This window comes from Chrysochloris asiatica, unplaced genomic scaffold (assembly GCF_000296735.1).
Source record: "Chrysochloris asiatica unplaced genomic scaffold, ChrAsi1.0 scaffold00323, whole genome shotgun sequence".
Lineage (NCBI taxonomy): Eukaryota > Metazoa > Chordata > Mammalia > Afrosoricida > Chrysochloridae > Chrysochloris > Chrysochloris asiatica.
The window spans coordinates 2,227,577-2,255,257 of NW_006408841.1; the positions used below are offsets into that span (position 1 = coordinate 2,227,577).

At 38.6% G+C, this 27,681-nt stretch overlaps 1 pseudogene; it reads left to right on the forward strand.

The window, feature by feature from the left end:
* The window catches only part of LOC102834788, an 88,136-nt pseudogene that overhangs the window by 31,558 nt on the left and 28,897 nt on the right, over positions 1-27,681 (forward strand).

The window sequence follows — 27,681 nt, forward strand, 5'->3', positions numbered from 1 at the left end:
CCATCCTTGACTTTTAATCTTTTTTTGTCACTATGTGTGAGATGTGTCTCTTGGTAACAGCATATTGATGGATCTTGATTTCTTATGCTTTCTGCCACCCTCTGTCTCTTAACAGGTGCATTTATTCCATTTATGTTCAGTTTAATTATTGATAGATATTGATTAATTGCTACCATTTTGTTGTGTTGTTTTTTTGTGTGTGTGTGTGTGGTGTTGCTTCTTCTTTGTTCTGTTTGTCTTCTTTTATTAAGTCCATGATTTTTTGTTCTTTCTTGTGAGTTTCCTCATAGTTTTAATGTTTCCATTTTCTTCTTGGATTTTCATTCTCTTGATATGTTGTGAAGTGTTAATTTTCTTTGAGGTTGCCTTACAGTCCATTAACTTTTCTCTTCATTTAGTGCAGTCTATTTTATTCTACCTGACCTTCTCACTATCCGGATCTCTGTTCCTATGTGTTTACCTTCTTTTATATTGTACTCATTTTGATCATATACTGACCTCCCAGATTTTCTAAGTTTGTTCTTATAGTTTTGTCCTGTTAACAACTCTTCCTTCTGTTGACTTTTTTTCAGGGAGATGCTATCAAGTCCTTCAATCTCTGGTTGTTGTATCTTCTTGTTGGTTCTCAGTCCACAGAACCCCCTTTAGGATGTTTTGTAGTACAAAATCCATTAGCTTCTGTTTATCCTGGAATGTTTTGATTACACCATCATATTTTATTGATTACTTTGCTGGATAAAAGATTCTTGGATAAAAGATTTTTTTCTTTCAGGGTCTTATATATGTCTTCCGATTGCCTTCTTGCTTGCTTGGTTTCTGCTGAGAGATCCAAGCTTAATCTGACTTGCTTGCCTTTGTATGTGACACTTCTGTTTTCCCTGGCTGCTTTCAGAAGTGTCTCTTTATCTTTGATTTTGGAAAGCTTGCCTATGATATGCCATGGTGATTTTCTTTTGGGGCCTATCCTTCATGGAGTTCATTGAGATTCTTGAATGTTTATCTTTTCACTTCTCAGGATGTTAGAGAAATTTTCTTCCAGCAATTCTTCAGCTGTTTCCTCTGTGGACTTGTGGGATTCTTATTGTTCTGGAATGCTGATAATTCTTAAGTTATTCCTCTTCATGTTGTCCAACATGAATCTTAGACCTTCCTCAGAATTTTTTATCCTTTTTTTGTGTTTGTTCTTCTATATTAGAGGAATGAGAAATTTGTCTTCCAGCTCACTGGTTCTGCCTTCCATCTCACCTATTCTACTCCTCTGTCCTTTCAGAGTGCTCTCTATTTCTATTATTTTGTTATTGATCATTTGGACCTTTTTCTGTAGGTTTTGAAATAGTTTCCATTGCTGTATCTATCTTATTTCATTGTTTCTGTAGCACTTTCTTGACTTCTTCCTTTTTTTTTTTTTTTCCAACTCCATTGTAAAGTATTTTGAAACATTTTATAATCATTTTTCTGAATTCTTTCTCAGGCATTTCCAAGGTCTACCTTCCTTCCAGAATGGAATCCAGGTCTACTTCTAGGTCATTTGTCTCAAAAATGTTATCTTGTTTCTGGACATGTGCTGATATGGTTATCTGCTTTTGCTTCTTGGACATGTTTAATTTTTATCTGTGGCCTTAATACTTGAGTGTGTGTTTTGATAATTTTTTATGCTTTCTGGTTGCTTCCAGAAAGATGTGATCAGGATGTGGGCTTCCCTTTTCATTCTTCTTATTGTTTAACTCAGTCATTTTCACAGGTGTTGTCTGTTTCCCAGGCATATGGCAGTTGGTATTTGTTCTTGCCTGGGTTTTGGTGTTTTATAGAGTGTGATTGTAGCTTGGCTATATGGCAGCAGTTGCTGACCCTTCTTATGTAATACATGGAGACAAAGAGTCTTCCAAAGGCAGAAGGGGGTCATATAGCAGCAAAACAACACCAGAAAAAAGAAAAAAAAAATGAGAGAAAGAAAAATAAAAGACTAAAAAGCAGGAACGATAAAAACAAGACTGAATGCTGCAGTCTCTAATCACAGAAAAGGGAGAGGAGGGAGAGAAGAAAAAGAAGGAAAAAAATTTTTTTTAAATCTGTAGCCTAATATGATTATGATTTTAATGTCCTCTCTTCAGGTTCCTGACTTCAAAGTTGCCTGAAAGATTCCAAGTTGCCAGTGTTGGTTGTTATGCTTCACCTCAGGCTCCAATCCAACCTTTGGCCTGTTTTGCTTTAAAACTGTCTTTACCTCTCTACATCCCTTTCCTTCTCTTTCCCATGTTAAAAAACAGAATAAAAAAGAAATAAATAATAAAAGTTCAGGGCCTGCGCTTAGGCTGAGTATCTGTGTGCATGCATGGCAGAAGAATCCATCACATGGTTCAGGCTCTCCCTGTACTCACCAGAATGGAGGTGGGCAAACAGTGGGCATGCCAATTACCAGATACAAAAAAAAAAAAAAAAAAAAAAAAACATTAGAACAAAGCAAAACTGACAAAGTATATTGTCCACCTTTGTCCAAAGGTCCCCACAGTGTTTTTCCATCATGTTTCTGTTCCCCGTTTCAACTTGCCTTTTAATCTCACCCAGGATGTTGGCTCCGGGCCTCTGAGCCCAGCCTGGCAGATTCAAATGTACATGATTTTTTTACTTCCGCTCCAAATCCACAGGCTACAAGCCTTCAAACCTTTAACATATTCCTATCTCTGTGGTTCTGAGTTTTGGAGCTATGCCCTGGATCTGCTTTGCCTGGTATTCTGTGTTATTACTGATGACAAACTTCACTGCAACTCCACGCAAGCCACTATCAAGCCCTGCCTCCTATTTTTACGTGTTTTGTTTTTAGTTGTTTGGGGACCTCTGCTGAATATTGACGTTGAACTCATCTTTTGTTACAGAGTCAGGAGATAGTTGCACAGCTTCATCTTTACTTGATATTATCAATTCTAACTTTCTGACACATGTCTACATAAAACACGCTGCTCACACATTGTTGTTACAAGCAGTTAAACTTTGATAAATACTGTCTTTTAAGAACAACAGAAGTGAAGGTTTCAGGACTAGCTGAAGCTTAATTTTTAAAATGGGGCTTCAGTTTTAGTTCTGGGACAGACATTTAATTGTGCCAAATGCCTCTGTTTTGGGATTTGCTTACACAATAACCTTTGTCCATTTTCTATTGAAAGACTTTCATTTTTATTACTGATTTGCAGTGACTTGTATATTCTAGATATTAATGCCTTGTCAGTTTTAGCATTGCAAATATCAGCTATTCTTTCATCAGTTTATTAACTTTGTTCATAATGCTCTTTGTTAAACAAAGATTCCTCGTATTGGTGTAATCAAAGTTTTCAGTTTATCAGTTTTTCTGCATCATGTCTGTGTTCCTTTCCACTTAAAGGTTACAAAGATATATTCCAACATTGTATTTTATATGTTATAGTTTCACATTCAGTTTTTTAATCTATTTGTATTCCAACTTTGTATGTGGTGTTCGGTTGTTTCTATTTTATTTATTTAATTTTAAACAAAGTGAGTACTTTTCCCCATAAACCAAAGCTACTAAATGGCATATCATTTTTCTCATGGATTTATGAGCCAACATGATGGCATGGTAATGTCTCTTATATACATAAGAATGTCTTTTGAGCTCTCCATTTGATTCTACTGTTCTATTTTTCTGTTCTCCTACCAAAACCACCCGTTTTTTAAATTTTCTACTTGTTTTGTTTTTCAGCTGTGCATTTGGAGGATGCTTTAACATATGATATTGGGCAAGCCTGCCTTTTTTTCTGTTACTTAGCTATTGTATATGCTTTTTGGGTTTTTGGAATAAGCTTATCAACTTTTCAGAAAATCTAACTAGACTTTTTATTGGGGTTGCACTGAATTTATAGATATATTTGGGGAACACTTGCAGTTGGATCATCCTTTTTGTCCTTTCTTTGAGCTTTAGTATTTTCTTTATAGAGCTCTTGTGTATCCTTAGTTAATGTCTATAAGCTATATCATTTTACTGTTGTTGTGAATGATATATTATTTTCATTATGTTTTTGAATTGGTTATTGCTGACATAAGAAATGCTATTGATTTTTGTAGGTTGATTGTGTATGTAGAAACCTTGCCAATCTCTCTTTATAATTCTGTGTGTGGCTTTGGTATTTCTATGTAGGTAGTCAGCACTAGTTCTGGTGTGGTGCTGTAGGATAAGCACCAGACCACAAGGTTGTTTGAAGTGCAAGGTCAGTGGTTCAAACTCACTAGCTGCTCCTTAGGGTTGCTATGAACTAGAACTGACTTGATGGCACTTAGCAACTAAAACAACAATCAGCACTAGACTGCCAACCACAGGTTAGTGGCTCAAATCCTCCAGTCCCTCCTTGGAAATTCTATACAGGGTCACCATGAGTCAGAACCAACTCAACAGCACTTAACAATAGCAGCAACAATCTTATCACCTGTAAATAATGACAATATATAACTTCCTTTCTAATACTGGAGTCTTGGTGTGGTGCTGTAGGATAAGCACTGGACCGCAAGGTTGGTTTGAACCATGAAGTCAGTGGTTCACATTCACCAGCTGCTCCTTGGAAACCCTATACAGGGTGCCTATGAGTCAGAACTGACTCGACAGCAATTAACAACAACAACAATACTTACACTACTATTAAATTGATCTCTTCTTATAGCTTTATATAGGTCTTCCACTAGCGTACTAAACTATAACAGTGACTGTGGGCTTTATTCTGCTTCCCTTCTTAAAGGGCATATGCCTGCAATTTCTCCATTAAGCACAATGTTTATAGTGTGTGAAGATTTTGTTAAATCAAGGATGTTCCTTCTATTCCTAATTTTTAAAAGCTCTTGTCAAATTCCTTTTCTGTACTCATCAAGGAATTCAACCTGGACACTTGGTCTATCACCTTGCTAGAAATAGAAATTCAAAATATGCTTTCTTTCTCATCACTGAAACCTCATTCAATGTAATGTGTCTGCATAGTTATTGTTGATGAATGCCATTGAGTGCATTCCCAGCCTTGTGGTTAGCAGTACAATGATAATCTTAGAGTCCACACCAGACACTAGTAAGACTGTGGGACCTTAGGGAATATTAGAACCATCAGTCACTGTTGAGTTGACCTTTCTGATAGCTATCAAATGCATTACCACTTGCACCATGTAGGGACTCTAGGAATATTAGAAGGGAAAGCTTAACATATCCAATGAGGAAAATATTTGTTGTTTGTGTTAGATGCCATTGAATTGGTACTGACTCATAGAGACCCTATGCACAAGAGAATGAAACACTACCTGATCCTGGGCCAACCTCACAATTGTTGCCACACTTGAGCCCATTGACGCTGCCACTTTGTCAATCCATCTCACTGAGGGTCTTCCTCTTTTTCTCTGACCCTTCACCGTACCAAACATGATATCCTTCTCCAGCGATTGGTCCCTCCTATCAATATGTATCAATATGTATGAATAAAATTTGAAATCTTTCAGGAAAGTGAGGCAGCACAGGAGGCACTCGCTCATCTCTGCAAAGAAATTTGGAAGACAACTGTCTGGCCGACTGATTGGAAGAGATCAATATTTGTGCCCATTCCAAAGAGAGGTGACCCAATGGAATGCGGCAATCATCGGACAATCTCTTTGATATCTCAAGCGAGCAAAGTTTTGCTAAAGGTAATACAGAAACGGCTGCAATCATACATTGACAGACAACTTCCAGAGGTTCAAGCTGGATTCAGAAGAGGCCGTGGAACGAGAGATATCATTGCTGATGTCCGATGGATCTTAGCTGAAAGCAGAGAATATCAGAAGGATGTTTAATTGTGCTTTATTGACTATGCAAAGGCCTTCGATTGTGTGGATCATGACAAGCTATGGACAACATTGAGAAGTATGAGTATTCCAGAACACTTAATTGTACTTCTAAGAAATCTGTACCTATGAGTCGGTTCCGACTCGATGGCACCTGACAACAACAACAACAACAACATCAATATGTCTGAAGTATGAGAGACAAAGTTTGGCCATTCTGGCCTCCAAGGAACACTCTGACTGTACTTCTTCCAACACAGATATTTTGGTTCTTTTGGCAGCCCATGGCACTTTCAATATTCTCCTCCAACACCATAACTCAAAAGCATCCATTCTTCTCTGGTAGTATCTTATAATGTGAGAAGCCTCACAATAATTCTGAGGTAAGTACTATTCTTATTTCCAATGTACAGATTGACATTCCAATATATTCCTATGTCATTCAGGGAAAAATGGAGGGTCAGCAAAAAAGAGGAAGACCCCCCCAACAAAATGGATTGACACAGTGGCATCAGCAATGGACTTAAATGTAACAACAGTTGTGAGGATGGTGCAGGTCCGGGCAGAGTTTAGTTCTGGACAGAGTTGCTATGAGTTGGAACCAACAAATAGCAATATGAGAAAGCTGAGGTGTAGAGTAGTTCAGTGACTCACCCAAGACTACACAGCTAGTTAGTGAAGGACCTGGGTTTGGATTCAGGTAGGTTGGCTCCAGAGCACACTTTATCTTGACATGCCATATCACAAAAGCAGTCTGTCTGCAGTGGAAGTTTATATCAATGACAGCTGAGAGACTGAACAGACGTTTTCTTATATAAAAAAAGAATAGCAGAACTTAAACTTGTTCCTGTATATCTCCTAGATATGTTTTGTTGTTCTTGTGGACTGTTGAGTTGCTTCCAACTCACAGCATCCCCATAGCATATGCGGTTGGTTTTCTAGTAGCAGCTGGTTGATTTGAACCATTGATCTGTGGTTTGCAGTCCAGTACTTATCCTAGAATGCTACATCAGGACTTCTATGTATGCTTTAGAGATAGGCATAAAGGATTTTGAATCTAAGTGACTGTGGTGGGGGTGATTGTGTGCCGTGAAGTTGGTTCCGACTTGTATTGACCCTGTTTGTATAGAGTTGTCTAGGGTGTAAATATTTTTGGGAACACAAAGCCTCATCTTTTCCCCTGTAGAACAGCAGATGGATTCAAACTTCTGACCTTGCAGTTAGCAGTCCAATTTGTAATCCAGTACACTACCAGAATATTAGTATGTTGTTCTTTGAAGATCAGCATTGATTCAATGTCATGAATTGTAAATTTGGTAGTCATTTCCACGGACTTTTCCACCTAATACCATCACCATTTACCAAGGATATCCTACACGTTAGCGGCTGCTCTATGGTTACATGCATTTGTGCTATATTTCTCAACGTTGGCAATATTGACACTGGGAGTTAGAGACTGCTTTGTCATGAGGGCTGTCCTGTGAATTGCGTGATATTTAAAAGCATTTGTGGTCTCTCTACAACATCAGCACCCCTTCCGCACTCTGACAACCAAAATGTTTCCAGACATTGTTAAATGTCCCCTAGAGAGGATCACCCTCGATGAGAATTACTACATTAGTGCATTGCATTCTTCTTTTAAAACCATATGAAGCAATTACTATTGTAATTGAAACTTACATGGAAATGTAATAAATTTCTGAAGCTTTATCTACTAATCTGTCTTGCATCTAGGATCAAATCTAGGTCTCTGACTTTAAACTTAATCATGAAACTTTGCTGCCAACCGATTACATGTTGATATAAATGAATTGTATACAGTATGATTCCTTGGGTCCTCAGAAATTCTCAAAACATTATTTGGTCTGATTTCTGCAGATACTGGGATCTGACAAGTGGGACTTGCATATGAATCTTCAATGGCCACCGGGGTACCATCAGTTGCATGGATTTATATAAGAACAAGCTCGTATCTGGAGCAAGAGATTGCCAGGTGAAAGGTGAGAAAGAAATGTCTTAAGCTTTCTAAGAAGTTTCCTTAAATCTGTGGATTTCCAAAATTTTCATAGGCTTGCTCATTTCTATTTTTGTTTTAAGTACCATCAGGTCAATTCTGATTCACAGCGACACTGTATAGGGTTTCCAAGGCCATAAATCTTTGCTGTAGCAGAAAGCCTCATTTTTCTCCTAAGGAGTGACTAGTGGGCTCAAACTGCTGACCTTGGGGTTTGGAGTCCAGGGCTTATCCTGCAAAGCCACTTTTGCTCATTTCTATAGGTAGCAACTTATTCTTCCTGTTCATTCATCCATTAGTTCACCAATTCATTTATTCATTATGCTAGCCTTTGGGGGTGGAAATGAATATGAGATAATGGCTCTTTTGATATGACATTTTGTTTTCTCAGGAGGCTCACAGTCTCCCAACAGAGAGATATGCAAATATACACAAACACCTGTCATTTATTGAGTACTAACTTTGACAGGTATTCTACATATATTAACTTATTTATCTCTCTCAAGAACTCCATGAGGTGGATGCAGAGAAACCGGTTGCTGTCAAGTTGATTCCAATTCACAGTGACCCTGTATGACCGAATCAAACTGTCCCATAATATTTCCAAGGTTGTAATCTGTATGGAAGCAGATTTCCCCTGGGGAAGTGGCTGGTGGGTTCAAATCACTGGCCTTGTGGTTAACAGTCAAGTGCTCCATTGCTGTACTATCACGTCACCTGGATGCAGAGGAATAAGCAAGTTGCCTCAAATCAAAGCTGCTGTGGAGTCCTGGTGTGGTGATGTGGGTTCATGCGCTGGTCTGCAAGGTCAGTTTGAACCACAAGGTCAGCAGTTCAAGCTCCCAAGCCACTCCTCAAAAACACTGTACAGGGTCATTATGAGTTAGAACCAATGAGTCAGATTAGGAGTTGAACCAGATGTCTAACCATAAATAATGTTCTCTTAAACACATGCAGAGATCTGAGGCACCAAACAAATGTGAGAAAATTGAGGAAAGCACCACAGACAGGGTGCCTTCAAAATTTCATGAGAAAATTCCATTGTCTTTTAATTCCATTTTCCACAGACTTTTTGAAGCCCCCATATATTACTATTTGAGTGCTATTGGACTGAAAACCATAAGGTTGGTGGTTCAGACCCACAAGCTATCCATAAAAACCCTCTACAGAGTAGCTATGAGTTGAAATTGACTTGTCAGCACTTAACTACAACAACACTTGAGAATTTGAGTCTTGGTGTGCCTCTGTAGGATAAACACTGGATTTCTGATCTCAAGGATGGCAGTTCAAGTCCACTAGCAGCTCTGCAGAAACTCTATGTAGGGTCTTTGTGAGTTGGAACCAACTCAACAGCACTTAACAACAACAACATCTTGAGAATGATGCATTTTACAATCAGAGAAGAAGGAGCTGGTAGGGCATTTCAAGCTCAGACAACATTGCACAGAAGGTTAAGAAAACAGTGTGCTCAGGGTTGTTCCCGTTGTTTGGTGTGACTGGACTGCAGTGTGTGTTGTTGGTGATAAGACTGGTAAGTCCATTTAGAGCCAGACTGTAAAGGGCCTTCTGCATCATGGTAGGAAGTTGAACTTTATCTTAAAGCACCTGAGGAACTAAAAATAAACTCTAAGCTGGAATGGAAACAATTGAATGTGTACTTTCAAAAGATAACTCTAGTGATAATATGGAGGGAGAATTTGGTGAGGGGTGGCTATCAGGAGGCAGCTAACAAGTTAAGACACTTTTCTGTCTGAAAAACTGCTCTAGTGTCTTCAGAGCATCTGAAAATAGGAAAGTGTGAAGAGACTCAGATGGATGTCTTTACAATAAATAGATGGCCCAGACTGGAAGGAGATTTCTATCAGGAGAATTGGCAGAATTTAACCACCAGTTCTACAACCTGTTTGTCAGTGAATATGGCAAAGTTTCCTTCTCTTGTCCATGGAGTCTCCATGTGTTACAGTTGACTCTCTGGCACCTGAAACCATCAATTGAACGATCAAATGGAAAACAACAAAACGGTCAGTTGAATATGAGTGAGAGATGACGAGCCCGAGCTTTTAATCCAGGTCACTGTGTATTAGACAAGGCCATTAGTGGACACAGGGACCACAGGGGAAGAGCAGGGTATGGTGAATTATAAGAAGAGAGGTGATTGCCTTGTTAGACTGTGGTAGGCAGAATAATGCCTCATACCCTCAAGAGGTGCACATTCTAATCCTTAGAGTTTGTGACTATGTTATCTTACATGGCAAAAAGGACTTTACAGGTGTCATTAATTTAAGGTGGTACTGTAGGATAATCACTGGATTAGTAACCACAAGGTCAACAGTTCAAACCCACCAGCCACTCTCAGAAACCTGATACAGCATTGCTATGAATCAGAATTGACTCAATGGCACATAGCAGTAACAACAACATGGAGATACTCCTTGATAATCTGAGTAAACCTAATGTAATAATTTGTTGTTGTTAAGTGCCATCAAGTCGATTCTGACTCATAGTGACCCTGTATAGGGTTTTCCAAGGAGCTGCTGGTGAGCTTGAACCACTGACATTGCAGTTCAAACGACTTTACAGTCTGATGCATTAGCCCACAATGCCACACCAGGTGTAATCATAAGGATCTTTAAAAACAGAGAAACTTTTCTGACTGTGATCAAAAGAAGATGTGACAATGCAAGAATGTTGCTGACTGCGGAGCTGTAGAAAGGGGGCCATAAGCCCAGGAATACAGGTGACATCTAGACACTAGAAAGGACAAGGAAATACATTTTCCTTTAAGACCTTCAGAAAGGAAGACACTCTTGCTGACACTTTGATTTGAGCCCTCTGAGATCCATGTCAGACTTCTGTAGAATAATAAATGTGTGTTGTTATACTCCACTAAATTTATAGTAATGTGTTTCAGTAAGCATAGAAAACTGGTACATGAGTACAAGATTCCAGAGAGCATCCAAGGGAGGATTTCCAGCAGACATATATAGGAATGGAGATACCTGCCTGGGATCCCAGACAGGTTGACCTTGGTAGTTTTCAATTCAAATGAATGATGGAAGCCACAGGTGTGGATGACATCTCCCTAGAACTGCAGGCAGAAAGAGTGAAAAGAGTCTAAGTAGGCAATTGCATAGAGACTAAAGTGCATTATTGGTTATCAGAGGCAGGTTGGAAAGGGGAAGAGGTAGTCACTGTTGAAGATGCCCTGGGCTTCTTTAAAGGTGATGGGAAAATTTGGAGATGGATGGTGCTTATGGTGCCATGACTTAGTTGATGTTGTCAGCTGCCATGGAGTTGGCCCCAAATCATGACAATTCCGTGCAAAACTGAATGAAATACCGCATCCCTCTGATCTGTTGCAGGTTACATGTTGCATTGATATCCATAAGGTTTTCATTTCAGCAGATTTCTAGACCTTTCTTCTTAGTCTGTTTTAGTCTAGAAACTCCACTGAAATCTCTTCAGCCTTAGAGCAACATGCTAGCCTGCCCTGACAGATGAAGTGATTGTTCACGAGGGTCACTGGCCAAGAATTGAACCTAAAGTCCCTGGGTGGTGCAAATAGTTAACAAGCTTGCTACTAACCAAAGGGTTGATGGTTTAATTCCACTCAGAGGCCCCTCAGAAGAAAAGTTGAGTGATCTACTTTTAAAAAACCAGCCATTGAAAACCTATGGAGCACAGTGCTACTCTGAAACACATGGATTTGTCATGATTCAGAGACGACAACTTGCACAGTAGAGCAAACGTAATTAATACCATTGAATTGCACACTTTAAAAAGGATACAAGGAGGCTTAAAAAAGTTTGTGGACAAATTCCATTATCTTTGAACGCCACTTTTCCATGAACTTTTTGAAGCCCTCTTGTGTGTGTGTATGAGAGAAGAGAAGATAAGCAAGAGATCGAAGCCACTGTATGTCAGGGAAAAGTGGAAGAGAAAGATGTGGGAGAGGTATAGTGAAGTGGTGTTACACACTCAAACACAGAGACCTGGTTTAGAAATGTGATTTCTTACATCTTCTCTCTCTTTGACCTGAATGAATATCGAATTGCTGTAAATGCTTTAAGGAGTGGAGCAGAAAGGATCAAAACTACTTGGGTGAGGTTTGGTGATGGAAAGGCAGACAAGGCCCTCAAGTCTGTTGGGAGAATCCTGTGGGCCATCAGCGGCTTGGGTCTAACATTAAACCCTTTAGATCCTTGTCTAGGGTAGAAATTTAAGGGAGTGCCAAAGGTCTCAGTAATCAAGATTTTAATATTTAAAATTTTTATTTTATCATTTCATTTTATTTTTGGTGAAAATCTAGACAGCAAAACCCATTCCTGTTCCATAGTTTCTAGACATAATGGTCAGTGATATCGGTTACAGTCGTCATCTTTCCACAACATTCTCATTTTTCTGTTTTAGTTGTTTCACATACCTTCCCCTCCAAAAGCAGCCCCCCAACTTTCTCATTTATGCTTTAAAATAGTTGTTGAAATTTTGGTCTTAGAGTTTGTTTTTTGTTTGTTTGTTTTAATGCAATACTCAAGGGTGACAATCCTTATTCTTTGTGTTCAATTTGCTGCTTGATTCAAAGGTGATTTCAAGGGATATTCTCAGTGCAAAGGAGCAACTCAATACCTATCTCAGGGTCTCCTCCTGCCCTGAAAGTTCAGTAAGTTTGGATTCTTTTAAGAATTTGAAGTTTTATTCCACATTTATCTCCATTAAAAAAAAAAAAAAAAAGTCAACAGAAAAGAATGTGTAGTAATTCATTTATTTTTAAAAAAAAAAAAGTCAACTAGTTTCCATGAAATCAGCTTTGACTCATGGCGATTCTATGTAGAACTATGCTTCATTTTTTGGAAACTGTGGTGGATTATTTTGGAAACAGAATCACCAGGACTTTCTTCCAAGGTACCTCTGGGAGAACTTGAACCTGCAACCTTTCAGTTAGGAGCTGAACACTTAACCATTTGCACTATTTAGGACTCCTTCTTTCAGGCTTGAGGAAAAGAATTATTAGAAACATCTGTTCAGGCCATTGCTGAGTTCAGGGTTAGAGCCTGGTCTTTTGTCCTCCTCTGGTCAGGAGCTCTGAGCTGCAGGTGGATGAGCTGTTGAGCGAGCTCACCCAGGGGAAAGCCTGTTGGGCTCTGCCTGGATAGGCTTTACTAGTCTTGGTTTCTGGGATGGGGAGCCGACTTGGTTGTAATTGGCCCCATTCTCCACTTCTTCCCTTACTCTCTCTCCTCTTCAGTGTGGGATATAGACACAGGGAAGTGCCTGAAGACATTTAAACACAAAGACCCCATCTTGGCCACCAGGATCAATGACAACTACATTGTGAGCAGCTGTGAGCGAGGGATGGTCAAGATGTGGAACATTGCCACTGCCCAACTGGTAAAGGTGAGAGGGCTGGCTGCAGGAGACTGCTGATCTCTCCCATGAGACTCCTCAGGTCATCCCATAGGAACTAGTTACAGAGTTACAGGAACCAGAAGATGAAGATGTGAGAACTGAAGTAGATGACTGTCAAAGACTTGTGGAGGGTCAGGCGATCATCAGCCAACCCACCCATGTCATGAGCCATGTTGTCATAGAACTGGTAGAGCAAAATTGCTGTCTGGGTACTGCGGGGAGTGGTTCCACCACTTCTGCTGTTTGACACAGTCCCGGCAGAAGGAGAAACATCATGCAAAGCAGATGATTCTCAGGAGGAGCATCCTCTATCTCCTCTTTAGGAAAACTCTGAATTCACTGGTAAAAATATATAATATTGCCATATTCACAGCTTTTACTGTGAGCTCTGCAAACCTTAGGAAGAAACCGGTCTGGCAACAATTGTTTCAGCTTCAGTGGGTTGAATTCAAAGGGAATTGCATGAGCTACTCCCTTTCACAGGAAACCTAAGTACAAAGTGACGGCATTTATGAGCTCACAAAAGCAGATAACAAACTAAAGTAAAATTGACTGACCCCTATAGACCTCACCACAATCAATTACCAGCCAGAATCCACAAACCCCCACTATGACATACAGGCACCTATGTAAATAAGCAGAGAATAGTGAACATAAGTTAAAAGTAGTCTAAACTTAATAATCTACATTTCCTGCAGCAATTAGCCAAGTTGGGCCTTATGCATCACAGCCTCAAAAGAAAGAAATATAAGAACACTGTGGTCAAGCAATTTAATGAATACTCTAGAAAAACAAAATAATTAAGCAGACGTTAGTAATACTTTTACTATGAAAAAGTAGTACATTATGTAGGATAGAAGATTGATAGTTAGTAGAAACCATAAAGTAGTGTAGGCATTGATGATTAATAAAAACTTATATTACTAAAACAATGTAATCAGGGGTCTGAGAAGTGGAAATGATTTGTGTAAGTTTTAACTTAATCTTTTAGTGGGAATAAAAAGAAACAATTTATCACTTATGTAGGAGAATAGATGATGTCAAAATGGTTGAAAAATAAACGGGATATGGAAAGGTCAGTTTGGACATCACAGAAATACTTTTGTTAAGGTTAAGGTTGTATAATCACAGGGTGAAGGAATGTTATGAATAAAACTGTGTAATAATTCAAGGGAAAATCAAGGTATCAAATCATTATGCATTGTGTAATTTTAAGTATAAAAATAAAGACTTGCTGAGCCGAGGTAGAGAGAGAGAGAAAAGAAGACAGACAGTCAGACAAACTGTTGAAAGCCCCATCAGCCAACTAAGCTGAGACTCCTCAATTACTTTCACTTTCGCTGATTCTGCATCTCATCTAGTGTCCCATTACCCTGTGAGAGCTGGACTCCCACAGAGTACAGTGTGTGGTCCCAGGGTCTCTTAAAGATCCAAACCCAAACCCAAACCCAAACCCAAACCCACTGCCATCAAGTTGATTCCGACTTAACAGCAACTGAAACTATAAATCTTTATGGAATCAGACGTCTCATTTTTTTTTCTCCCATGGAGCAGCTGGTGGGTTTGAACTGGCAACCTTGCAATATCTAACCCATGGCATGACCAGGGCTCCATTTTAAAGAGAAGCAGAGGTCAAATATCTTTTTCTTCTCCTGAATATTCCACTCTGATACTAGAATGGAGCCTGTGGAAGGACAAAACCTTGCTTTTCTCTCCTTACTCTAATGAGAAGAGTATACTGACTGTCTAGAATGTGATTAAATGTTCACACACACACAAATGATATAGTCTTGTTGCATTTGCACTCCCTGGCCCTTGCAGGTGGTAATGAGATAGCATTTGTGCCAGGAACACAGGCCCTCACTGAGAAAGCTGCTGGCTTGGGTTCTGGACTTTTCCTACCAATCTTGTTGTTACTGTGGTCTAACCAGCAGTTGCCACTGGTACAAGGACACCCCTGGTGCCGTTCCAATTCCTGACAAGGGACTGGGGAAGCACATTTTATTCTCTGAACTATTTGTGGCTGAGGGTGGTCATTTCTAATGTTATCTGGTGCTTCAGGAAGATGAGGCCTGCCTAGGTCAGAGACCCAGTCCTCTTTAACTGGAGAGAGATATCTGGTGAGGAGACTTGGACTCCACTGGTCTGTGAGCCAAAGTGAATTCAGCTTAGGGAAGTGGCAGACATGGATCTCTGGAGTGTGGATTTTCAGTGCATCTAAAGAAGTCTCCAGCTTTGGAGAAAGTGGACTGAAACCCATGCATTCTTCTTTGTAGACTCTCAGCAGCCATGAGGGAGCAGTGAAGTGCCTGTGCTTTGATCAGTGGCACCTTCTCTCAGGAAGTGCTGATGGCCTGGTCATGGCCTAGAGCATTGTGGGAAAGTATGGGTGATGCCTAATGGCCTTCAAGTATCCCAAGTAAGTGCCAGCGAGGCCCCTACTGTCGACTTCAGGGCTTCTGTGCTCCACTAGCCTCTTTCCCTTTCTGCTTCTCACTCATTTCTGCCTTTCCCCTCTTCCACAATCTACCCCCCTCCTCAGCTATCTCCTCTCTCACCCTCACTTGTTTCTCTTGAGAAATATAATAGATGTGGCTATTGTGAAGTTATTGAAACTTTACCCTTATGGCACAAGTATAAATTTATATTAGTTACCTACCAATGTATAAATACTGGTTGAGGCACCCTAAACAATGCTAATACAAGTAAGCTGAACATTAATTGAATTAGTCTTTATCCCCATAAATTTGTGTTCATAAAAGCTTAGATTATCCAAGTGCCAAAAGTTTAAAAATAACCAAGGGCTTTAAAAAAGAACTTAGGAGCCTGTGGGCTAGAGTCTTTTCCAGGCCAACAAGTGGATTTCATTTTACATACCAATTCCAATCTTGCTGAGGCCAAGTAAGAAGTATTCTGAAGTTACACTTGGGCTTATTTGGAAAGGGCATTGTGGTCAATTAATGATGTCTACCATGGTCAGGGTTTTCTGAGTGGCTCTTAGCCACTCCTGTACTACACGAATAACTCTTCTTCCTCTAGTGCATTGTTAAAAAAACAAAAACAAAACAAAACAAAACAAAAAAATCCAGGACACACAATGTTATTTAATTAATAAAACAAGTAAGTTGATTTTTCCATAGCCTCTATCAGGGGATAGTTAATTAGTAATACATTGCCCTAGGTTTCCTTATACAGTGATTATCAATGAGCCTCTTAGCTAGTCAGCTAGATTATTGAATCTTGACCTCAAAGAGGGAGTCATACATAATGATGCCATCTAAAAAATTGTAACTCTAAGTTTTTCAAACCTTCCAAACATGATTAGGTAGGCCTTACATTAGTTATTAGAAAATTATTTGTTCCTGTCAAACCCAGAAATTTGGTTGTCAGTCCATGTGGTTGTTAGTTGTTGTCCAGTGGTTTCCATTCAACATATCACAGAATGAAACATTTCCTGTTTCTGCACTGTCTTCAGGATTGTTAGTCGGTTTGAGTACATCCTTATAGTGATTGTGTCAATCCACCTCACTGAGGACTTCCTTCTTTTTGCTGATCCTCTACTTTATCAAACATGATGTCCTGCTCTAGTAATTCCTGATGATGTTACTGTAGAAACAAGTCAACAGTTCTGGTTGTACAACTTCTAAGACTGGTTTGTTCATTCTTGGCAGTCCATGGTATATTCAAACATCTTTTTCAACACCACAGTTTGAATGCATTAATTCTTCATCTGTCTTTCTTCTCCTTTGCCCAGATTTCACATACAAAGACATGGCTTGGGTCAGGCACATCTTTGTCATCTTTGTTTTTTGAATCTTTAAGGAGGTCTTTTGCAGCAGATTTGCCTAATGCAGTATGTCTTGACTGCTGCTTCCATGGGTATTGACTGTTGATTCAGGAGTGAAATCCTTGACAACTTAAATTTCTTTTTGTGGGACGACCAGGTAGCTGTCTTTCAAATTACTTGATATAGATAAGTAAACTCTGCTATGTGACTTTCTTAAACAATTGTTACTGGAGGACAATAATTAATCTTGATTCTTGATAACTTGCAAACTCACAGGAAAACTATAGGCATCTGAAGGCCATTGCCACTGCTTTTGATTGTATGTGCCCCCACATAGTTATTGTTGTTAAGGGCCGTTGAGTTGTTTCCGACCCATAGTGACCCTGTATAGGGTTTCTGAGAAGTTGCAGGTGAGCTTGAACCACTGACCTGGAATTTCAAATGGCTTTGCAGTTTGGAACATTAACCCACAGCGCTACACCTGGTCTCCACTGTAGTAGTAAGTATTGTGGATATGCAAGTGCTCAAAAATATTTAGACTTGGTAGGTACTGAGGACTGATTCACTACATTGTCTTCCTGGAGAATTCTACTGATTGGCTGATACCTATCTTTGGTTTGGAAATGACATAGATAGACTACAGGTATAGTTGCTGTTTTTTTTTTTGTATAAGAAGGGCTGGGGAAAGGGATCTTTCTTCTCTTTTCTTGAGCGTATATTTTTGAAAACAAAATTAAGATATTTGGCCTATAGTGTGGGAAAGAAGTGATATAAAGGAGGAAATTAGATTATACAAAATAGGAATGACAAGGAGAGCCGTACTTGGGAAGGCAGTGTCTTTTTTTTTTTCTTTTTTAACCACCTTTATTCATTTTTTTTTTTTAAATTACAGCTGATATTATAATTGGGTGTTTTATGCAGTTTATTGAATTTTGTAACATAAAATTTTCCATCTTAAAATATACAATTCAATGGTTTTTAGTATATCCACCATCTAATTCCAGAACATTTCTGTCACCCAAAAAAGAAAATTTGTACCTGTTAAGTGCCACTTCCATTCCTCCTTTCCACATCCCCTGACAACTACGAATCTATGCTTTGTCTCTATTGATTGGTCTATTCTGGATGGTTCATATAAATGGGATCATGGACTATGTAAGATTTTGCGTATGGTTTCTTCTATTTAACAAGTGTTTTCAAGATTTACACACATAGTAACACATATATGTAACATATATCCTGTTTATGCTTGAATAATGTTCCATTATATAGCTATGTAATTGTTCATCCATTCATCCATTGATGGATATTATGTCCCACCTTTTGTCTATTGGGAGAATTGATGTTGTTGTGAAGTGCTGTCAAGTCGGTTCTGACCCATAGTGACCCTTGTGTAGGGTTTCTGAGAAGCATCTGATGAGCTTGAACTGCCAATTTTGTTGTTCAAATGACTTTGCAGTCCAGCACACTAACCCACAGTGCCACACCAGCACTATTAAAACCCTAGTACAAGCTTTTGTTTGAGCTCTTGTTTTCAATTCTTTTGTGCATATACACAGTAGTGGAAATGTGGAGTCCTCTGATCCTGGTGTGACACTATGGGATAAGCACTGGACTGCTAACCACAGGTTGGCAGTTTAAATTCGCCAGCCTCTCCTCTGAAACCATATACAAGGTCATTATGATTCAGAACTGTCTTGACAGCTCTCAACACCAACAACAAAATGGTAATTGTCTGTTTAACTTCTTGAGGAACTATCAAACTGCATTCCAAAGCAGCTGCATCACTTTACATTCCCACCAACAAGGTACGGACGCTCCAATTTGTCCACAACATCACAGTACTTGTTACTTATTTTTCTTTTAAAAAGTGCACCCACGATTCGAGAAAGATGAGGCTTTCTTCTCCCTAAAAGATTTAAAGCCGTGTAAACCCTCTACATGATCTCTGTATGAGTTGGAACTGACTCTGTAATATTTAATGACAATGGTCATTATATCCACTAGTGATCTCTCCTGGGGGTTTTGGTATGCATTTCCCTGGTGATTAATCACACTGAAGACATTTCCAGGTGCTGGTTTGCCATTTGTATTGGTTGGAACATTTTTCTTTATGTTGTTGCATGGTACAAATTTTTATATATTATTTTGGAAGCTAGACTCTTATCAAATACATGATTTTTAAATAGTTCATGTTGTTCTATATGTTGTTTACAATTGTGTGCATAGTGTCCTTGGTGTGTAAGATTTTAAATTTTGATAAAGTCTAATCTTTTATTTTTTAATTGCTTGCTCATTAGATATTAAATCTAAGAAACCACTGAGTAAATTGGAGATGATGATCTATACTTAGGCTTCCTCCTAAGAATTTTATGGCTTTGGGTCTTACATTCAGGTCTTTGGTCCATTTTGGGTTAGATTTCGTATGTGGTTGAAGTAGATACTCTTTCATTTGCTTACATGTGGATGTCCAATTGTCTCAGCACCATTTGCTGAAAAGACAATTCTTTCTTCTACTGAATGGTCTTGGCACCCTTGTTGAACGTCAGTTAACCATAGATGGGGATAGTGAGTTTATTTCTGGAACTTCAGTTCTATCCTGTGAAACTGTATGTCTCTCCTTGTGCCTGTGTCAGACTGTCTTGATCACCATTGCTTTGTGTATGGAACTGAAAGGACTGCTTCCTCCTATTTTATCCTTGTTTTTCAGGATTATTTTGGCTATTGTGGATCCCTGGAAACTCCATATGAGTTTTAGAATCATCTTGTTAATTTCTACAAAGACTTCAGCTTGGATTCTGATAGTGTGTGCCTTGAATCTGTAGGTTAATTTAGGGATCATTATCATCCTAATGGAGTTCTGGTGTGACACTGCAGGATAATGCAGTGGACTGCAAGGTCAGTTTGAACTGCAAGGTCTGCAGTTCAAACCCACTAGCTGTTCTTCGAAAACCCTCTACAGGGTCACTAGGGTTGGAACTGACTAGACAGCACTTAACAACACCACCATCAACAACAGCATCATCTTAATGGAGTCCTGGTATGGTGCTATAAAATAAGCACTGGACTGTTCAAGGCAAGGTCTATGGTTCAAACACACCAGCTGATCCTTAGAAACCCTATATAAGGTTGCTATATGTCTGAACTGACTAGACAGCACCTAACAACAACAACAATCATTTTAATAATAATGTCTTACATCCCATGCATATAGGATATTTTCACCTTTATTTAGTTCTTTTGGAGTCCTGATATGGTGCTGTAGGATAAGCATTGTACTGCAAGGTAGGTTTGAATTGCAAGGTCAGTGGTTCAAACTCACCAGCTATTCCTCGGAAACCCTACACAGGGTTGCTATGAGTCAGAACCAACTCAACATCACTTAACAACAACAGCAACAAAGTTTACTTAGGTCTTTTAATGGGAGGGAAGGAAGAGAGTTATTCACTGGTCAGAGGGTTGTTTTGTTGTTAAGAGACTTTGAGTTGGTTCCAACTCATAGTGATCCTGCATAGGATTTCTGAGGAGCATCTGGTGAATTTGAACTGCCATCCTTGTGGTTGGCAGTCCAGTGCTTATCCTACAGTGTCACACCAGACCTCTGGTTAGACGATAGACATGTGTTAACTTGGGTGATGGAGACTGGCAGAAGAATGATAAAGGTATGGGAAGATACTGGGAGGAGCACAGGAGTTAAAAGGACTAGAGGTGAATACTGTTATATACACAATTCTGCATTAACAGTAATCTATGGGTGAATACATGGACAGATACACAACCTGAATGGATATAGGAAAGAGACTGGAAGTATACTACACATATATAAAGTTTTGACGCAGGATATTTGTACATGGGTATTTATCTATGCTGTAAACATAACCTAGAATGTGGTGGAGCATACAAGGGGAAAAATTATGAAAACTTCTTTAACATTGCTAAATACCTTGAGGGACTGAGTTGCTGGCCTTAGGGACTCAGGATCACAGTCTCAGGGGATATGGTACGTTGGCATAGTATCATCCTCAAAGACAATGTGCTTACTTTTATGAGCAGTGACTGGGATCTTAAAAATGCATGAGCAAAAATAGAAAAAAATAAAACAAAACAAAATGCATGAGCAGCCAGCCATCTAAGATGCAATTATTGGTCTCTCTCTTCCTGGAGGAAAGAAAAGTGATGAAAATTCAAGACACTTGAGATCAATTAGTTCAGTGGATTAATGGAACTAGTGAACATCAGTCTTCATGACCATGAGACCAGAATAACTAGATGGTGCCCAGCTATAGGGATCATATTAAAAGGTCTTGGCTATGGAGACCTAAACTCAAAATCATAAAACACACACACACACACACACACACACACACACACACACACACATATACAAAAGACCAGGCTTACCAGTCAGAAAGAGACTGGAGCAACCCAAGACTATGGCCTTCTGTCACTCTTCAAGTCTGGAACTGAACTCATTCTCATGGCTCAGTTTTCAGTTAAGTAACAGAGAGACAGGGGGCCCAACACTAATGATGTATCCACACAATGGAATGGTCAACCATTCGAGATCCAAAGGGCAGCATTTACCTAAGGAAAAAAGTCACAAGAGTTGGGAAAGAAAGTAGCATGGAAACAAGATTCTCAGGGAGGAAGTGGGCTAAGTGATGTTACACTGAGGGGAATACAATCATTGACTATATGGTTGGTTGACTGTAAAGCTGATGATCTGTTCTGTAAACCTTCATTTAATTCACAATAACAAGGAAGAAAAGAAAAGAAATAACATCTTGGAACCAAGGCATTGTAGGGAGATTAGAAGAATGTGTTGGTCCCCATCTTAGCACGTTTGCTCTAGGGTCCCTCACACCTGCCTTTCACAACCTCACCTCCACCAGATCTGCCTCACAACAAGATTTTCAAAGAAGCCCCTGCCAAGTCATCAGAAGCTAACCAACCCACACAGCAGGTGCCCAACCCAGGAATGAATAAGGAAGCTGATACAGAAACTTTGTGGTTGGGAATATCTGAGGGGTGTTCCTAATGTGAGATAAAGTAGACAAATACTAATTGTGCACAAAAAAAATTTTTTCAACAAGGTTTTATTTTGTGTGTGTGATTTTCAGTATAAAAGTCTTACACTTAACTAGTAAAAATTTATTTTGAAGTGTTCTTTTCTATACTATTTGTAAATGGAATAATTTTCTTGATTTATTTTTAAATTATTCATCATTAGTGTAGAAGGGGAGTCGTTGCATGGTGCTGTGGGTTAATGCCCTGGACTGCAAAGTCGGTTTGAACTGCAAAGTTGGTGGTTCAAGCTTATCAGCTTTTCTTTGGAAACCCAAGACAGGTTTATTATGGGTCAGAAGCAACTTGATGGCACTTAACAACAACAGTGTAGAAGGACTCCTTGGTATGGTACTATAAGATAAGCACTGGACTGTTAACCACAGTGTTGATGTTCAGACCCACTAACTGCTCCTCGAGAACCCCTATAAAGGGTCGCTATGAGTCAGAACTGACTCTATGGCAGTTAACAACAACAACAACAAGTGTATGGAAATACTACTGCTTTTTGTATCTTGATCTTATCTTACAGCTTTGTTAAAGATTTTATTAGCTCCAACAGTTTTTTTTCGGGCGGGGGGCAGATTCTTTGTTAAAGAATCTCTATATAAGATCATGTCATCTGCAAATAAGCATATATTTTATTTTACTTGTTTCTTTTTAATGCTGTTTATTTATTTTACTACCAACCACTACAGTGGAGGGGGTGAGACCCCACGGGTGTCTTTGTTGGTGGGAAATAATTTGGCGAATGAATTCACGGAGACTCTCTTTCCATCCAAAGATGTCTCTTCTTATTGCTCTAAGATCATAGTTTCTATATCGTTTTACTACTTACATAAGTGTTTAATCAATGCTAGTTTCGGAAAATCAGTAATTATTTTCTTTACAACAATAGTCAGGGGATGTGTGTAATCACAGTTTCTTTGAAATACATCAGAAACTTTTAGTTCTATAGTCAAACATCTACATTTAATGATTCTTCTACGATATTCTGTTAAGACTACTTATGCTTCACTAGCTACAATAATTGCTTTATTGTGAGGGAAAGGAAAGGACGTAAGTGTGATCACAACATTCTTTTTATTATCTGATTTCAATATATACCATCATAATGTTTCAAGTTAATCATATGTTCCTATGTGATCTTTTCTTATATCCTGTTTTTCTAACTCCTAGTGTTCTAACTATTATCTTCAGTATTGTGTGTGAATGTTAAGTTAACAATTTATTTCAAACAAGTGAATGCATTGTGGCCAAAATGCTCTGTAAAACATTACCTAAATGTGAATTCTACACAACTAATTGTAACCTCTATTCTTCTGCCAACTTCTCAGAGCACGACTTTATTAAAACAGGGGTTGGGTATGATTATTAAAACAACATCATTTAGGGGTCTGCTATGGAAGCACAAGAAAAACACATATATATTAAAGCAAGAAATTTAAAGGTTGACTATAAATCTAGCTGGAACAACTCCGAGGGGCTTGCTCCCTTTGAAGCCAATGCCTCCAATCCGGCGACCTTTGTCACGCAGATACCTTCGAAGTGGGCGTGACATTATTTCTCTTTCCTAGTTTCTCTAGTTAAAACCTTTTGTGCAGTGTTGAATAGAAGTGACGAGAGCAGACATCCTTGTTCTTGTTTCTGAATGTTAGCTGCAGAATTTTTATTGTTTTTGTTGTTATGTGCCGCGGAGTCAGTTCTGACTCATAGCGACCCTGTACAGGGTTTCTGAGGCTGTAAATCTTTACGGGAGCAGAAAGCCTCATCTTTCTCCCGCTGAATGACTGGTAGTTTCGAACTGCTGACCTTGTGGATCGCAGCCCGATTTGTAAACACAATGCTACCAGAGCTCCTTGAAGAATTTTTATAGATGTCTTTAATTAAGTTGAGGAAATTCCCTTCTATTCCTAGTTTGTTGACAGTATTTTTGTTTTTTGTTTTATCATGAAAGAATATTGTATTTTGCTAAAAGCTTTTCTGCAACTATTGAGATGATTATGTAGCTTTTGCTTTTTATCCTATTATGTGGTATATTGCATGAATTGACTTTTGCATTCCTGGGCTACTTGGTCATAGTGTATACTCTTTCTTATATACATTTTTAAATTCAGCTTGCTAGCATTTTGTTGAAGATTTTTTTATGTTTATATTCATAAAAGATAATGGTCTGTAGTTTTCTTTTCTTATGATGTCTTTGTCTATCTGTGGTGTCTTGACCTCACAGAATGAATTAGGGAGTGTTCAACCTCTCATTTTTATAAGAATTTGAGAAAGATTGGTGTTAATTGTTTAAACTTTTTGTAGAAGTCACCAGTGAAACCTTGTGGTCCTAGTTTTTTATTTTTATTTTTTTATTATTAACTCAATCTCTTTACATGTTAAAGGTTTGTTTAGATTTTCTATTGCTTCTGTATATTTCTAGGAATCTGTCTGCTTCATCTAGATTTCCTAACTTGCTGATATGCAGTTGTTCTTTATATTTTCTTATAAACCATTATATGTCTGTAAAGTCAATAGTAATGTTCTCTGTTTCATTTCTGATTTTAGTAATTTGAATCCTTTATTTTTTCATCATTTTAGCTAAACATTTGTCGATTTATCTAAAAGGTTTGTTGACCTTTTCAAATACCTGTCTTTCGGTTTTGTTGATTTCCAGTATGATTTTTCTAGTCTCCATTTCACTTATTTCCACTCTTTATTAGGTCTTTATACTTGATTTGGAGTCCTTGTGTGGTGCTGTGGGTTAATTCACTGGACTGCAAAGCTGGTTTGAACTGCAAAGTTGGCAGTTTAAACTCACCAGCTGCTTCTTGGAAACTGTACAGGGGGACCCTATATATGAATTGAAACAGACTTGACAGCACTTAACAACAGCAACAACAACACTTGATTTAGGTTAGACACTTATTTTCTAGTTTCTTAAAGTGAAAGTCTATTGCTTGAAGACCTTTTTTATAATATAAGCATCTGAAGTAAATTTCCCTCTGATTACTGCTTTCATTATACCCCATCAGTTCTGGTATGCTGTGTTTTTATCTTAAAGTATCTTACTATTTATACTCTGTGTTTCCTGTGACCCATGATTATTTAGGAGTGCGTTGTTTAATTTGCACATACTTATGAAGTTCCCAATTTTCTTTTGTTACCAATTCTAATTTTATTTTATTGTGGTCAGAATGATTTCAAACACTGAAATTTATCAAGACATGTTTGGTGGCACGATGCATGCTCTATGTTGGAGAATGTTCCATGTGCCCGTGAGAAGAATGTGTACTCTACTCTTGTTAAGTGGACTGCTCTGAGTGTATCTGTTAGGTCTAATAAGCTTTTAATGTTCACATCTTCTATTTCCTCACTGATACTCTCTCTGACTGACTTATCTTCTGTTTAAAAGGAGTGTTAAAATCACCAACTATGGTTGTTGAATCACCTGTTTCATCCTTTAATACTGTCAGATTTTGCTTCAAATATGTTGGGGCTCTATCAATGGATGTATATGTATCTATAATTGTTATATCTTCTGGATGGACTTATACCCCTTTGCCATTATATATAGGGAGCACAATGGCTCCATATGATAAGCACTGGACTGTGAACCACAAGGCACATGGTTTGAGCCCACCAGCTATTCTACAGGAAAAAAGATGAGACTTTCTGCTCCCACGAAGATTCAAAGTCTCGGAAACCCAATGCAGCTTTCTATGAATGGTAGCAAACTTGATGGCACTTAACAACAATATTCATTTTATAATGGCATTTTATGTCTCTAGTAACAATTCTGTCTAAAAGTCTATTTTGTAATAGTACAACCACCCAGGCTATCGTTTGTTAACTCTTTGCATGAAATATCTCTTTACCTTTTTTTACTTTCAACCTATTTGTGTCATGGAATCTAACACATATTGTATTGTCATTACATATTGTTGTATTGTATTTTGTAATCCCTTCTTTCAAACTCTGCCTTTTAATTGGAGAGTCTAATCAATTTACATTTAATTTAATTCCTAGAAAAGAAGGTATTTCTTCAGTACTTTGTTATCTATGTGTTTTATGTTGTCTCTTTTTTGTTCTGCAGTTCCTACATTAATACCTTTTTTGTGTGTGTGTGATTGAGTTTTCTAGTGAATCATGTGGAATCGGTCTTCCTTCTCCGTATATGTTCTTAGTTATTTTCCTAGTGGTTACCAGAGAGATGATTTTTCAGTTTCTTTTTCTTTTTTGACTGCTTATTGTGATTTGGGTGAAAGTTTACAGAGCAGTTGAATTTTCCATAAGAAAGTCATACACATTTTGTTTCATGACATTGACTGCAATTCCCACAATGTGATAACACGCATTCCACTTCTCCCTGGGTTTCCCATTTCCCTGCTTCTTTCCTGTCCCTTCCTGCCTTCGGAATTTTGTCTCTGGACACATGATGCTCTCAGGATCTCTCATGGTTGACCATTCTAACGAGTGCGTACCTCCCTGGTGTTAACTTTCACCCTACTGTCCTGTCTATTGTTTGGTTTAAAGTTGAGCCATGGGGTGAGTTCACTTCCTGTCCTAAAGGATAACTAGGGAATGTAGTCACCCAGTATCTCTGTGAGAGAAACAGTAAGCCTGGTCTTTTTTATGATTTTGAAATTTCTCCTACATTTTTCTCCACTCCATCCAGGACCTTCTATTGTGATCTCCTTCAGAGAAGTAGGTAGTGGTAGCTGGTCACCATCTTGTCCTTTTGGTCTCAGAGTTGTGGAGGTGGAGGCTTATGTGGTCCATCAATCCTTTGGACTAAATGTTTCTAAATATCTTTGATTTTCTTCACTCTTCTTTGCTCCAGATGGGGAGAGACCAATAGTTGCACCTCATATAAAAGCTTTTAAGACCAAGTTGCTACTTATAAAGGCAGAATGTAGAGAATTCCTTTAACAGATCATCAGTTTTACATTCAATAAATCACACACTGAGATTCAGCACAGTAATTGTTATTCCCTCATTGCTGAGATTCAACCATTTCTACTGAATAAGGGCTTTTAAGCTTTTGATTGTTAAATCCAAACAAATGGATACTGGCATTTTTAAAATAAGACTTTTCTGTTGCTTTTATGGAGGACAGAAATGTGAAGTTTCTTACTCCTCCACCTTCACTGGTGTCACTCATGGCCTAGTTTTTTGATGAAGAAGGAACTGAGGAGGCAAATAATTTATTTCTAGGACAGAAATAAAACTTGAAAGAAGACTGGGTTGTGCCAAAATCACAACAACCAACATTGTGCAAGGTCCTAGATGAATTTCTTAACATGCCTTTCCTAACTCAAGCCTTAGAGCACCCTTGTGGGGCAGAAGTCAGGACCCACTTTGTACAGAAGAGGAAACTGAAGAGCGAGAGGTTCTGTTTCCTTGTCAAGGTTATAAAGTCAATCATTGGTAGAGTAATGTTTTGATCACAGGATTTCTGATCCCAAAGCCTGTGTTTATAATTACTGTTGCTGTTAAGTGCAGTTGAGGCTGTCTGACTCATAGCGATGCTGTGTAGATTTTTGGAGGAGCATTTGTTTAGTTTGAACCACACACCTTGTAGTTATGAGTCCAATGCTTATCCTACAGTGCCACACCAGGA